Genomic DNA, 15,045 nt, shown 5'->3' with positions numbered 1-15,045 from the left:
ACTGAACTTAACTGAAGTGACTTAGCACGCACGCACACCCTAAGTATTCATATAGAAGAGCTTTAGCTGAGTGTTTGGTTTGCAACAATGTTGACTTTCATAAAATTATTTTGTATTATTAACATACACAATTTCAACCACTTGAATGCATTGTTTTTATATGGTGTACAGGGAACCTGGCAATGCATCTATAAGATTATGTCTATAAAAGAAGTGCCATGTTTTAAAAGTTCATCTTAAGTAAAGGAATTATTTGGAAGTTGGGGACTGTTGAACAGCAAAGTTTTTAAAATATTTTGAATAGTACCAATGAAAGCAAAATTAAATGATTTTTATTTCCCTTTCTGCATATGTAGATAAAAAACTTTTATTGATATGATTTTTAGAAAATTGCTTAGTGGTGTAATTTCTTTAACATAGAAATACAACAAATACAGGCATGGGATTTATTTTTATTTTCACTTACTGATATGTTTGAACTCTCATAATTTCTAAAATCAGAAAATTTAAAAAAAAACGTTTTTACAAAGTTATGTGTAGAATATATACACCCATATTCCATATTTTAGGTGTTGCTGCTTCTGCTGCTAAGTTGCTTCAATCATGTCTGACTCTGTGACCCCGTAGACGGCAGCCCACCAGGCTCCACTGTCCCTGGGATTCTCCAGGCAAGAACACTGGAGTGGGTTGCCATTTCCTTCTCTAAATATTTTACGTGTATGTGTGTATAAATACATACACAAACATAAATATAGAGACTCCTGTGTTATATTTATGTATCTTTACACACATATATAATTTATAGATGCTTCATCAAATGATCTAAAACTATATCTATCATCCTTCAGAAACCATGTGAAAAAACAATGCTCTTTGTTTAAAAACAGATTATTAGTAATCAATGTGCATGTAATCAAGGCCAATAAGGATCTCTTTAAGACACTGATAAATTGTATTCATTATTTATTCTTAATTTAAAAAGGATTGAAAACACACCTTGAGGGAGAGGGGGGAATTAACATAAGCATTTGAAGGAATCATTTTTCCCCTTTCTAATAAGGAGCTTTTCTAACATGATTTACCTGATTAATATTTGATGTGAACAATTATCAGTGATAGCACATCATGTAACTATTTTTTTTCAAGTTTGAATAGTTCATGCAGAGGAAGAATGCACACATTCCCAATTCAAAAAACAAGAAATATGAAAACAAACATAAAACTAGATTTAAGAAATTTGTTCTGAGAAATATTTTTCACTAAATTTGGTTTATCTTACATAGTTTGTTAAATTTTATCAAATCATTTAACACATAGTGTAAATATTGCTCTGCAACCTCATTGTGGTCTATTTTCAGTTCCTTTCCTTTTCGAATGTTATAACTACTTTTCTCAAACCTGAAATCCAAGCCCGCCTCACTCACACCTTTCAGTGGACGATCTTACTTCTGAGTTCAGAGAAATAGTTTAGGCATCATAAAAAAAACCTTGCAACTTCTTCTAAGAGTCTCATAATCTCAACATTATCAGTCCTCATCCTTACATCTTAAAAGGAAAATTTATTTCACCATTTGTATTCATCATGACTGCTGGGATTACAAGCCACAGAGTGTCAACCCATGTTGCCTTAACAGAAAAGGACCACTTTGGCTCAGGTAACTGAAAGAGCTATACGTGGGTTCAAAGATTCAGATAAGAAAACAAATTATCTAATTCCAAGGCTGATGCAAACACCAGTGTGTTTAAGGTCATTTCTTCCTTCCTGTCTGCTTTCTTTGAAGTCATTCTCCATCTATCCTCTCTTTAACTTCCTCTCCAATGTTTTCTACCCTCCATATAGGGTATTCAAACTTTCCTAACTTAAAACTATATCCTTCCATATCTAGATTCATTTCCATGTGTATCAATACACTCACTTTGTTTCAATATACCCCAACTGAAGTACCAGGTGTACCTTTACCTCAAACCCTCAAGTTCAATATATCTGAAAACTAATGTCTCTCCTTGGACCCTACAGAACTTTTCCTGGGTGCTACTAACTTACTTCTGCCACAGAAGTGATTAAGGTATTTTTTAAAACCAACACGACTCATAATTTAATGTCTGAGTACCCTTGGCTTCTAACTCCTCGGGCTCACTGTTTAAGAATATTTCAGACTTCACTTCTAACTCATACAAGCCAAGGCCTCCTCTTCAGTTCAGTTCAGGCACTCAGTCATGTTTGACTCTTTTTGACCCCATGGACCACAGCACACCAGGCTTCCCTGTTGGGGGCCGGTGTGAGGCACTCCGCCCATGACAAAGGTCATGAGGAAGGAGGCTCGACATACGCAAAGGCGGGATCAAGCCTCAGGAGTCCCCCTGGAAATTCTTGAGCATCTACCCCCATAACTAGAGCCTGCCTACTTTACTACTTTGTGCTCTCCCCTACACCTCTGACTTTACGGGGGGCTGTCCCCCACGACCTCTTTTGGAGAAGGAGTTAACTTAGAGCTCCAGTTAATAATAATTCCTGGGCGTGACAGGAGTGTTTCAACCTACAAACTCCTCTGAAGGTTCTCTAGCCTGCCTGACAGGCTTGTCTGGCCACGTGTGATTGCTCACAGCCTCCCAACCGTGAGAGGCACGAGATGCTTTAAACCTTCTAAAAACAGGTTCCTTAGAAAAGTTAGAAAACTATTAGTATAAGTATAATGGGCTGATTAGAAATTGTATTGGTGAAGGGTTTTTGATTTGTTGAGCCAATGTTTGTTGCTAAGACTCCACATCCCCTGCCCTTACACACATTAATGAATATATAGAAGAAATAAGTATTAACCTTTGATATAAATCACATTAGACCTTAGGCTAAGTAAATTCTTTCCTTAACTAAAACCCACTACACCCTCACCCTATAGGAATGTAACTTTATTTGGGTGGCGTCTGTTTTAAGAATAATCACCCTTGGAGAAAAAAGTGTTCTGGTTGACTGACCACTGTCACAAGGAGAGGGTCATAAATTGTCAGCAGGCCCCCCTGGCCAGAAGATGATGTAACACCTCTAAGACCTCTGTATACATTTGTGTGAAGCACCTGACTTTAATAAAAGTCAGGACTGCTGTCCCCACATGACTTTTGTATAACATCTCAGTGTATAAAAACAGACTCTGGAAAATAAAGAATGGGGATCAGTTCCTCGAAATACTGGTCTCCCCATGTCTTTTTCCCTCTCAAACTCTGGCTGAGTCTCCATCTGTAGCGCAGAACCCACCAAACTTACTAATTTTGCCTGGGCTTCTAAGATCCGACTGGGGAGGCCTCAGTGTCTCCTCTCCTTCGGGAGAGCGGAAGGACGCCTGTGGCCTACATAAGTGGTGCAAACTTCTTGTCTTGAAGTTTTATTGGTCTCCCGCGTAAACCAAGCTACTCAGCCTCTTTTCTCCACTGAATTTTCCTGCTGAGCTATCCTCATTCTATTACTCTTTATATCTTTGATGAGTATTTAAATAGTCACCGAAGCCATCTCCCCTTCGAATTCCCTGGATCAGCCGGGGCTGGACCCCGGCACTTCCCTGACTATCATCAACTCCCTGAGCTTACTAAAACTTATGTCCATTGAGTCAGTGATGCCATCCAACCATCACATCCTCTGTTGTCCCCTTCTCCCACCTTCAATCATTCCCAGCATCAAGGTCTTTTCAAATGAGTCAGGTCTTCGCAACAGGGGGCCAAAGTATTGGAGTTTCAGCTTCACCATCAGTCCTTCCAATGAATATTCAGGACTGATTTCCTTTAGGATTGACTGGTTTGACCTCCTTGCAGTCCAAGGGACTCTCAAGAGTCTTCTCCAACAGTTCAAAAGCATCAATTCTTCAGTGCTCAACTTTCTTTAAGTCCAACTCTCACATCCATCCATGACTACTGGAAAAACCAAAGCTTTGACTAGATGAACCTTTGTTGGCAAAGTAATGTCTCTGCTTTTTAATATGCTGTCTAGGTTGGTCAAAACTTTTCTTCCAAGGAACCAGTGTCTTTTAATTTCATGTCTGCCATCACCATCTGCAGTGATCTTGGAGCCCCCCAAAATAAACTCTGTCTCTGTTTCCACTGTGTCCACATCTATTTGCCATGAAGTGATGGCCCAGATGCCATTATCTTAGTTTTCTGACTGTTGAGTTTAAGCCAACATTTTCACTCTCCTCTTTCATTTTCATCAAGATGCTCTTTAGTTCTTCTTCATTTTCTGTCATAAGGGTGGTGTCATCTGCCTATCTGAGGTTATTGATATTTCTACCAGAAATCTAGAGTACAGCTTGTGCTTAATCCAGTCCAGCATTTCTCATGATGTACTCTGCATATAAGTTAAATAAGCAGGGTGACAATATACAGACTTGACATACTCCTTTCCCTATCTGAAACCAGTCCAGTTCTAGCTGTTGCTTCTTGACCTGCATACAGATTTCTCAGCAGACAGGTAAGGTGGTCTGGTGTTCCTATCTGTTTAAGAATTTTCCACAGTTTGTTGTGATCCACACAGTCAAAGGCTTTGGCATAGTCAACAAAGCAAAAATATATGTTTTTCTGGAACTCTCTCTCTTTTTCAATGATCCAGTGGATATTGGCATTTGATCTCTGGTTTATCTGCCTTTTCTAAATCCTGCTTGAACATATGGAATTTCACAGTTCACGTACTGCTGATGCCTGGCTTGGAGAGTTTTGAGCATTACTTTGCTAGTTTGTGAGATGAGTGCAATTGTGCAGTAGTTTAAGCATTCTTTGGCATTGCCTCTGTTGGGACTAGAATGCAAACTGACCTTTTCCAGTCCTGTGCCCACTGTTGAGTTTTCCAAATTTGCTGGCATATTGAGTGCAGCACTTTCATAGCATCATCTTTAAGGATTTGAAATAGCTCAAATGGGATTCCATCTCCTCCACTAGCTTTGTTTGTAGTGATGCTTCCTAAGACCCACTTGACTTCGTATTCCAGGATGTCTGGCTCTAGATGAGTGATCACAACATCCTGATTATCTGGGTCATGAAAATCTTTTTTGTATAGTTTTTCTGTGTACTCTTGCTACCTCTTCTTAACATTTTCTGCATTTGTTAGGTCCATAATATTTCTGTCCTTTATTGTGCCCATCTTTGCATGAAATGTACCCTTGATATCTCTAATTTTCTTGAAGAAATCTCTAGACTTTCCCATTCTGTTGTTTTCCTCTCTTTGTTTGCATGGATCACTGAGGAAGGCTTTCATATCTCTCTGTGTTATTCTTTGGAACTCTGCATTCAAATGGGTATATCTTTCCTTTTCTCCTTTGCCTTTAGCTTCTCTTCTATTCACAGTTATTTGTAAGGACTCAGACAACCAATTTGCTTTTGGCATTTATTTTCCTTGGGGTTGGTCTTGATCACTGCTTCCTGTATAATGTAAAGAACTTCCATCCATAGTTCTTCAGGTACTATGTTTATCAGATCTAATTCCTTGAATCTATTTGTCACTTCCACTGTATAATTATAAGGAATTTGATTTAGGTCATACCTGAATGATCAAGTGGTTTTCCCTACTTTCTTCAATTTAAGTCTGAATTTGGCAATAAAGAGTTCATGATCTGAGCCACAGTCAACTCCTGGTCTTGTTTTTGCTGACTGTATAGAACTTCTCCACCTTTGGCTGAAAAGAATATAATGAATCTGACATCAGTGTTGACCATCTTGTGATGTCCATGTGTAGAGTCTTCTCTTGTGTTGTTTCAAGAGAGTGTTTGCTATTAACAATGTGTTCTCTTGGTGAAACTGTATTAGCTTTTGCCCTGCTTTGTTCTGTACTCCAAGTCCAAATTTGCCTGTTACTCCAGGTATTTCTTGACTTCCTAGTCCCCTATAATGAAAAGGACATCTTTTTTGGGTGTTAGTTCTAGAATATCTTGTTGATCTTCTTATTGGTCAGGGCATAGACTTGGATTACTGTGGTATTGAATGGTTTGCCTTGGAAACGAACAGAAATCATTCTGTCATTTTTGAGATTTCATCCAAGTACTGCACTTCAGACTCTTTTGTTGACTATGATGGCTAATCTCTTTCTTCTAAGGGATTCTTGCCCATAGTAGTAGATATAATGGTTATCTGAGTTAAATTCACCCATTCAAGTCCATTTTAGTTCACTGATTCCTAAAATGTTGACGTTCCTTCTTGCCATCTCCTGTTTGATCACTTCTGGTTTGCCTTGATTCATAGACCTAACATTCCTATGCAATATTGCTCTTTACAGCTCAGACTTTGCTTCTATCATCAGTCACATCCACAACTAGGTGTTTTTGCTTTGGCTCTGTCTCTTCATTATTTCTGGAGTTATTTCTCCACTGATTTAAAGTAGCATATTGGGCACCTATTTACCTGAGGACTTCATCTTTCAATGTCCTATCTTTTTGCCTTTTCATACTTTCATGGGTTTCTCAAGGCAAGAATACTGAAGTTGACTGCCATTCCTTTCTCCTGCTGGTAAGTCGCTTCAGTCGTGTCCGACTCTCTGCGACCCCATAGACGGCAGTCCACCAGGTTCCCCTGTCCCTGGGATTCTCCAGGCAAGAACACTGGAGTGGGTTGCCATTTCCTTCTCCAATACATGAAAGTGAAAAGTGAAAGTGAAGGCACTCAGTCGTGTCCGACTCTTAGCGACCCCATGGACAGCAGCCTACCAGGCTCCTCCATCCATGGGATTTTCCAGGCAAGAGTACTGGAGTGGGGTGCCATTGCCTTCTCCAATTCCTTTCTCCAGTGGACCGCATTTTGTCAGAACTCTCCACCATGACCCATCTATCTTGGGTGGCCCTACATGGGCATGGCTCATGGTTTCATTGAGTCAGACAAAGCTGTGTCCATGTGATCAGATTGGTTAGTTTTCTGTGATTGTGGTTTTCATTCTGACTGCCCTCTGTTGGAGAAGGTTAAGAGGCTTATGGAAGCTTCCTGATGGGAGATACTGACTGAGGGGCTAATTAGGTCTTGTTTTGATAGAGTTATCTCCTCTCCTCCTCTTACTGAAGGCCATTTCTAAGAATGTGAAGCCACTATCTCAACATAATATCATTTCCTTAAACTTAGAGGATAGAGCTGCTTGTGTTAAGAGAGGCTACTGTGATAGGAGGATAGACAACACAATCTTTGGATATTTAGGTCACCATTTCAACTACTGGTATTCCCCATGTATCTGTTTTATATCTAAGGTACTAAACTATATTTTAAATACTTTTACTGTGAAAGACTATTTAAACACCATTGCTTTAAAAAGTTTTTTTATTTGTTTATTTGTGACTGTGCTGGTTTTTCACTGCTTCTGGGTTTCCTCTAGTTGCAGTGAGCAGGGGCTTACTCTCTGGTTGTGGTGCACAGCCTTCTCATTGTGGTGGCTTCTCTTGTTGCAGATCATGGGCTCTAGGCATGTGGGCTTCAGTAGTTGCTGCACGTGGGCTCATCGTTGTGACTTGTGGTCTCTAGGGTGTGGGCTCAGTTGCTGCACTGCATGTGGAATCTTCCTGGACGAGGAATGGAACCCATGTCCCCTACATTGGCAGGCAGATTCTTATCTACTGCACCATCAAGGGAGCCCTGAATATCAGTGTTTTACTGGGTAAAATATAAACAACATCAGTTCATACTCTGTCCAATGAATTTAACCTTCCTTTTTATATTTTTGCCTTGTATTTTTCAGTCTAGGAACCCTGTATTTCCCATGGAAAACCCTCCCTCAACCACTTTGCCTTACACTTGATGTTCGTTTTCTGTGGAACATGCTCAGTCACATTTTTGTTTGGAGAACACCTCTTCATCCTTTACTCCTTTATGATGCAAGTGTTAATTTCTCTGACATCTTTGCCTTCTATAGATAGGTGTCTACACTTCTTTTACTTGATTCCCCTCTACTTCTTATGGAAGTGACATCAAAGTGAATCCCAGCATGATTTTTGCCTTTATGGTGTCTATAATCTGGAGATATCTGAGAATCTTAAACAAAACCGCTTAGGAATGAGTAGGACTATATACAAGCATTGTCTAAGATATGCTTGTGAGGTAAGAGCTTACTGAGTGAAGTGTATGTAAAGTTTATTGGAGACTTTTTTTCATAGAGATTAGTTCAAGTAGAGATCAGAGAAGACAAATGAAACTATATCAAGCATGAGTTGATTATCTTTATTATACTGTAATTTGTCAGTAATAATCTGTATGTTCTTTATAAATGTGGTGGTGGAGACCACCTCACTTTATTTTGTTGATTCAATAATGCCTACATATTAAAGCAATATGTTGACAAATGAACAATTTAATATAACAACCATAGAGGAATTTTAAATTATTTTATAAATAGTCATTTGTTGTTAAATATGTCAGTTACAGTCTTATCTACATACTGCCATCAAGTCAAAGCCTAAACTTTTCAGAATATTTAAATAGAAGGTATTTTGGGTTTCTCCCTCAAGTTCATCTAAAGTACTTGGGAAGTATTTTTCTATTTTTAGGATTTAGTTTGATGGTTGTGTTATCAATATTATTAGCTATGAAGAATTCACTGTTTTTTCATCTCAAATGTTTAGCAACATGCCCAGCATTTAGTGTACTTAGTTTAATAACTTAGTATACTTAGTATAGATAAATATAGATTGAAAGGCTTTATTAATGAAACTACTCAATTCAGATTGATGTTCTCCATTAATCAGAGAAGTATTGTACTTTTTTTTCATGGAATGCAGAGACCAATTGATTTGGGAACAGAAGGGATATCTGGAAAACTTTTCAAGTTAAGTCTTCATAGTGTGACTTAACTGCTTTTAATGAAATGTAAATTCTTCAAATAATTTACATATCTTATAGAGAAAATTGCACATGTTTGAAAACAGCTATCAAAAAATGTTCACTATTTTTTATTTTTCATGGTATATTTAACATAAAAATACACAAAATATTTGTGGTTGGGTTTTTTGTTTTTCTGTGGAGTCTGCATTTTTCAGTTTAGATGCATCTTGTTTTCTCTGATATTCCTCTATTTCTTCAGTTCAGTTCAGTTCAGTCGCTCAGTCATGTTCGACTCTTTGCAACCCCATGAATCCCAGGACGCCAGGCCTCCCTGTTCATCACCAGTTCCCGGAGTTCACTCAGACTCATGCCCATCGAGTCAGTGATGCCATCCAGCCATCTCATCCTCTGTCATCCCCTTCTCCTCCTGCCCCCAATCCCTCCCAGCATCAGAGTCTTTTCCAATGAGTCAACTCTTTGCATGAGGTGGTCAAAGTTTTGGAGTTTCAGCTTTAGCATCATTCCTTCCAAAGAAATCCCAGGGCTGATCTCCTTCAGAATGAACTGGTTGGATCTCCTTGCAGTCCAAGGGACTCTCAAGAGTCTTCTCCAACACCACAGTTCAAAAGCATCAATTCTTCGACGCTCAGCCTTCTTCACAGTCCAACTCTCACATCCATACATGACCACTGGAAAAACCATAGACTTGACTAGACAGGCCTTTGTTGGCAAAGTAATGTCTCCACTTTTTAATATGCTGTCTAGGTTGGTCATAACTTTCCTTCCAAGGAGTAAGTGTCTTTTGATTTCATGGCTGCAATCACCATCTGCAGTGATTTTGGAGCCCGAAAAAATAAAGTCTGACACTGTTTCCACTGTTTCCCCATCTATTTCCCATAAAGTGATGGGACCGGATGCCATGATCTTCGTTTTCTGAATGTTGAGCTTTAAGCCAACTTTTTCACTCTCCACTTTCACTTTCATCAAGAGGCTTTTGAGTTCCTCTTCACTTTCTGCCATAAGGGTGGTGTCATCTGCATATCTGAGGTTATTGATATTTCTCCCGGCAATCTTGATTCCAGCCTGTGCTTCTTCCAGCCCAGCATTTCTCATGATGTACTCTGCATATAAGCAGTGTTATTTTGTTTTCTAAATATGATTATGTAATTTAATCACAGAGAGAAAATAGGCTTCAAGCAGGAAATTCCTATGGGATGTCTTTTTTCTTTAAAACAGAGGAGATACTTGAACAGATACAAAAGCTTTAGTTGCAGAAGCAGAAGAATCAGTAAATCCCCATTGTGCTTAGTTGATTAAAAGGATAGTTGGGAAAGGCAAATAATGGCAACACCTCTAGAATGCCATAGTAAAAGCAATATTTTACACTAAAGGGGCTTTGTTATTCACTCCTTGAGTTTTCTTAAATAAACCTGTGTTTAATGTTTGGTTTTGCCATTTTCAAAGTTTGTAACCATGGATGATGTCTCAGCCTCTGAGTCCCCATGGGTAAATTTGGGTTTGTAGTACTCTTCTCCAAGCCTTCTTATATGGACAAACTATAAAGTGAGAACAATAAAACAGCAAAATAATAAACTTTATAGTAGAGTTTTTACTGTTTCTAGGATGTTGATGACAAGAGTGGTGATTTTTAAGTGAGTCACCATACCAGGTTCTGAGCTAAGACTTTGGATGCAATGGTTAAAAGGGCAGTTCTGAAAGTTAACCTCACATTCTAATGTTCCTATTACACACACATACACACACATACAACTCTTCCATACTTTTGAAAATACTGTGATGTAAACTAAGACTGAATTGTTTTCATATGGTCTAAATATTTCACTTTCTTATATCAGATGGAGCAGAATAATATCCTTTGCCTTGGAATCAATACTTAGATGAGTAAGCTTGGAGTACATCTGAAAAGAAGTTGTGTTCACCATTCAATCATCAAGTATATCATGTGTTCTAGTCTCTGTTCAAAAGCCAGTGATCATATATATATATATATATATATATTTAAGAACAAAATCTATTTTTTCTTGAGATACAAATGTTCAGTTTGGATGATTAGAATGAACTAGCTCTACCATTTACTCCAATGAATTCCAATGGAGGCAGAGGCTAAATAGGCTCTAGACTCTTCTGGTCTATTAATATTCAGCTTATCAAATCTACAGCCTGGTATTTCTGTAGTAGGACTGACCCAACAAGGCCAGATGTGACAAGTGTTGAAGAAGATGGTGATATGGATAGTTCAACATGTACATGCAGTCTAGTCTGCTATCTCCATATGGAGAGCTCCAAAATTCTGTATTCGGTCAGAGCTGGGAGTGATATCATGGTGCTGGCCCATCCTAGCTCCATTGCTTTTCTGAATCTACTTTGCTATTTTTGGAGAATAGATTCAGATCCTGTAGGAGCTGGTGGAGACCATTCTTTTGGCAGCTTGCTGGGCTAACCAGTACTTATATCTTTTGGTCTTGGGCCTCCCAAAGTTCAGGACAGACATAGGCACCCTCAGAGTGTCATTTAGCAATTGAGACAAAATTCATATTTTATGGCAAGACAAGAAAAATATAAACATAAAATTCTTCTCTGCCCTTTGGCTTCCCTTCTCCCCACACTATGGTGTATTTGCATTGTGTATTGACCAAACTTCCCCCATGAGCAGGTATAAATGGCAACATTCTCCTAGCACCAACAAGGCAACTCCTTAAGAGATAACATTACTTCTTGATCTTTTAAGGGGTCATATGACCCACCAGGATGTTGCTTAGAGCTGAATTATATGAACAGTCAATAATACATCATTTGATGTTCAGTCCACTGTCTCAAAAATTTTTACATAACCGTGCCTTGATTTCTAACCGGCAGAACCGTTCTCAGAACTTTCTGATATGCTCTTCTCAGGTTATAATCCTCAAATTTGCCTTGAATAAAATTTTCTAATTATTTCTTAGATTGACTGATTAATTTCATGAGCAATTGCCATCTCACACCAATATTCATCCCACTCTGTGATGGGCTCTTCTGGTAACTTGTGGGGTGAGATTTCTGTGGAAGTGGCAACAACTATTTCAGAATTTATCTCTCATTCGACATTGTTCTTCACCTCCATCTCCAGGTGACTTCTTTTTAGAAATTTCACTGTTATCTCACCTGCTTCGGCTTCCCTGGAGGCTGAGCCAGTAAAGAATCTGCCTGCAAGGCACAAGACCTGGGTTCGAATCCTGGGTCCGAATCCTGGGTCAGGACGGTCCCCTGGCGAAGGGAATGGAAACCTACTCCAGTATTCTTGCCTGGAGAATTCCATGGACAGAGGCTACGGTCCATAGGGTCGCAAAGAATCAGAAACGACTGAGCCACTAACATTTTCACTCTCCCCTGCCTTGGTCTGGATTTTCTCTAAATCTCCTTCTGAGCAATTTCTCCTCTTCAAACAGATTCTTTTTTTTTTTTTCCTTTTTAGGAACTGTATATATAGCCAGTCCTTGAAGAATAGTCCATCAGAGCTCACAGATTATTTTCATTGAACCCAGATAACCTGGGATTCCAAGTTCCTCCTCCAATTGCGTGAAGACGAGCTCCAGGTTGTCTCTGGGCTGCTGTTTCCCCAATCCTCCACCAGATTGTGGACCGGTGTTGCTGATATAGGCTAGGGCTACTGGCTCTCTCTAGGGAAAGCGGCACTTTCCACAGGTGCAAGTAGCAATGCCAGTTCCTCCAAGAAGAGAGAGGCTGAAGTGGAATCTGAAGACATAGGCGGGGGCAGGCCGATTCAAGCAGCCGCAGGAGGCGCTCCCCACCTCCTGCTCGCAGCAGCTGTTCCGCCCCGGCCAGGCCGCGAAGGCGCTGCCACCGTGTTCTCTGCAGGGAAGGTAGACCGCACAGAGGTCTGGTAAGAGTGTCTGATCTGTAACTGAGGAGGAAAGCATCAGAATCTTCCGCAAGGATGAGGTCAACATCCCCAGATTACAATACATTGCAATAGATAATAAGGAGAAATTGCAAAAATTGGCCAGGAATTCCTCAAATTCTCAGGAATTTCCTTGCCATTTAACTTTGGTCACAAGTGTTTCTATTGGCTTCTGTGGTGGCTCAGAAGATAAAGAATCTGCCTGCAATGTGGGAGACCCAGGTTTCATCTACAATTGCTTTATATCTGTTGACTGGGGGGAAAAAAAAAAAGCACTGCCTGAAAGTTGAGCATTATGTTTTATTCATGCTTCCCAGGTGGCTCCCTGGTAAAACAATCTGCCTGCCAATGCAGGATTGCAGGTTCCATGCCTGGGTTGGGCAGAGCCCCTGGAGGAGGAAATGGCAATTCACTCCAGTATTCTTACCTTGGAAATTCCAGGGACAGAGGAGCCTGATGGACTACAGTCCATGGGGGTCGCGAAGAGTCAGACACTGAGCGTACACACGTTTTATTCATTGGACATTCTTAGGACTTCAGGCTCTGGAGATGGCATCTCAGCTCTGAGAGACTGCTCCAAAGAGGAAGGAGGGCAGGGTGTATAGGATATTTTTGCAAAAGAACCAGGTAGTCGGAACATCGGAACATCAAAAGATTATTGTAAACAGAAGAAAACCAGATAGCTCAAGTAAAGCAATTTAGCACTTTTCCTTGTATGGGAAATTGGAGGAGTGTGGGCTCACTGAAATCATTCTTTTGATATGCACCCCAGCTATCTGGGGCCAGTATCCTGTGTTTTCTCATTTGGAGTTTCCTCAAGGCTGCACCTTAAGGAGTGGCTTCAGGATGAAGCCTGCTGAAAGATGGGAATTCCTTGTATCCTTCCTGAGTTGCCATTCAGCATCTGTAATGTGATAGTTGATGGCTGTGACATCCTTTGTTTACTGATAGGGTAGGCAATAATTTAGTTCTCATCCTGAATACATATTTGAATTCTCAATAATTGTGATACAAACATTTGTTGAACATTGATTATCTCTCAATCACTGAGTTAAACAGTTTATGTTTCATTCTTACAACACACACTATTGGTCAGATTACCATGAGAAGGAAAAAAGTCCCTCTAACTATGTTAAGCAGAAAGGAATTTATTATATAGATTAAATATCTCACACAATCCTGGGCAGGGTTAAGAAAAGAGAGATTGCTGATTGAAATAATCCTTTTCAAAACTATACAGTAGGAATGAGTTTCTAGGGGAACTGTTGTCTATGTTCAATACATGCATCAACAGTACACTGCCATAATCAGGAAACTGCCTCAATGAGGAAGCCATCCGAACTTTGTGTATGAAAAACTTTAGTAAGCAAATCACTTTTACATAAACAAAACAAACACACCCTTTTGTGCTTACGAGATACATGTTAGCATAAGGCCACTAAAGAAGAACTTCTGTGTATAAGGAGGGATTGTGTGCTATTATTTCCTAAAAACTGGGAATATATGTGTCTTGAACAAATTCTCTGCTTTGAGTTTTGCAGTGAGCTCCACAGTATACAAAGCATCCTTTGAGTTTGAAGTCAAATCTAAAATGGAACATACTATGAGTAGCCTGATGAAATTTATATAGGTAACAAATGTTGACTTTTTCCCCCCACCAAAGTTAAGCATCAGTGGTAATTGATCTACATAGTTCAGATCTAAAAGAAACCACTAATAATGACATATTTGTTGATTCCTTTAAAAGTTAACTGGGCTTTTTCAGAGACAGATTTTTTTTTTGAGACTTTATGTTTGTGTATTACAAATAATTTGAAATCATCAGTGTTATTTCACTCATACACATGAAATAGTACAACTTGATATCTTTTGTTATTTACTCTAAAAATATCTTGGGTCATCTAATGAGTTGAGGACCTAATAATGTGTTCAACAAGAGAGCCTGCTAAAAATCTCTCATGCAGATCTGCTTCTGATATTATGTTTGTCATTTCACATTCACTAAATTTCTTTACATTTTCAAACATTGTATCAGACTACATGTCCTTGGCAAGTAACATGATGGGATATATATTACAAGGCCAACATAGATGACATCATTTCTAATATGTACAAGAACCAGAGAGAGAAACAGAGCTGCCACATTGATTAATAATGATGTATTCCCAAGTTAATATTCTTTAGTGGACATCATTAGAAATTTACTAAAGATTTTCGTGGGAGAAAACAGAGCAGAATGTTTAATAGGATGTAGTGTCCATGCTTTCTTTTGAAAAACCTCCTCTAACTATGTCTCTTTTATAAATCTCTCTACTTTGCCTTCCAGCCTCTGTGTCTTTGTTTGCTCCTTTTCTTCAAAG

General features: G+C 39.2%; 1 pseudogene; it reads right to left on the bottom strand.

Annotated features, from left to right (window-relative positions):
- Window positions 1–11,173: 11,173 nt before the first annotated feature.
- The window catches only part of LOC133229272 (large ribosomal subunit protein bL9m-like), a 91,402-nt pseudogene continuing 87,530 nt past the window's right edge, over window positions 11,174–15,045 (bottom strand).

The sequence above is a fragment of the Bos javanicus genome, chromosome 17, assembly GCF_032452875.1.
Source record: "Bos javanicus breed banteng chromosome 17, ARS-OSU_banteng_1.0, whole genome shotgun sequence".
In the NCBI taxonomy this organism is placed as follows: Eukaryota; Metazoa; Chordata; class Mammalia; order Artiodactyla; family Bovidae; genus Bos; species Bos javanicus.
The sequence above is the reverse complement of the archived record's forward strand: the minus strand, read 5'-3'. Positions and strand labels throughout refer to the sequence as shown.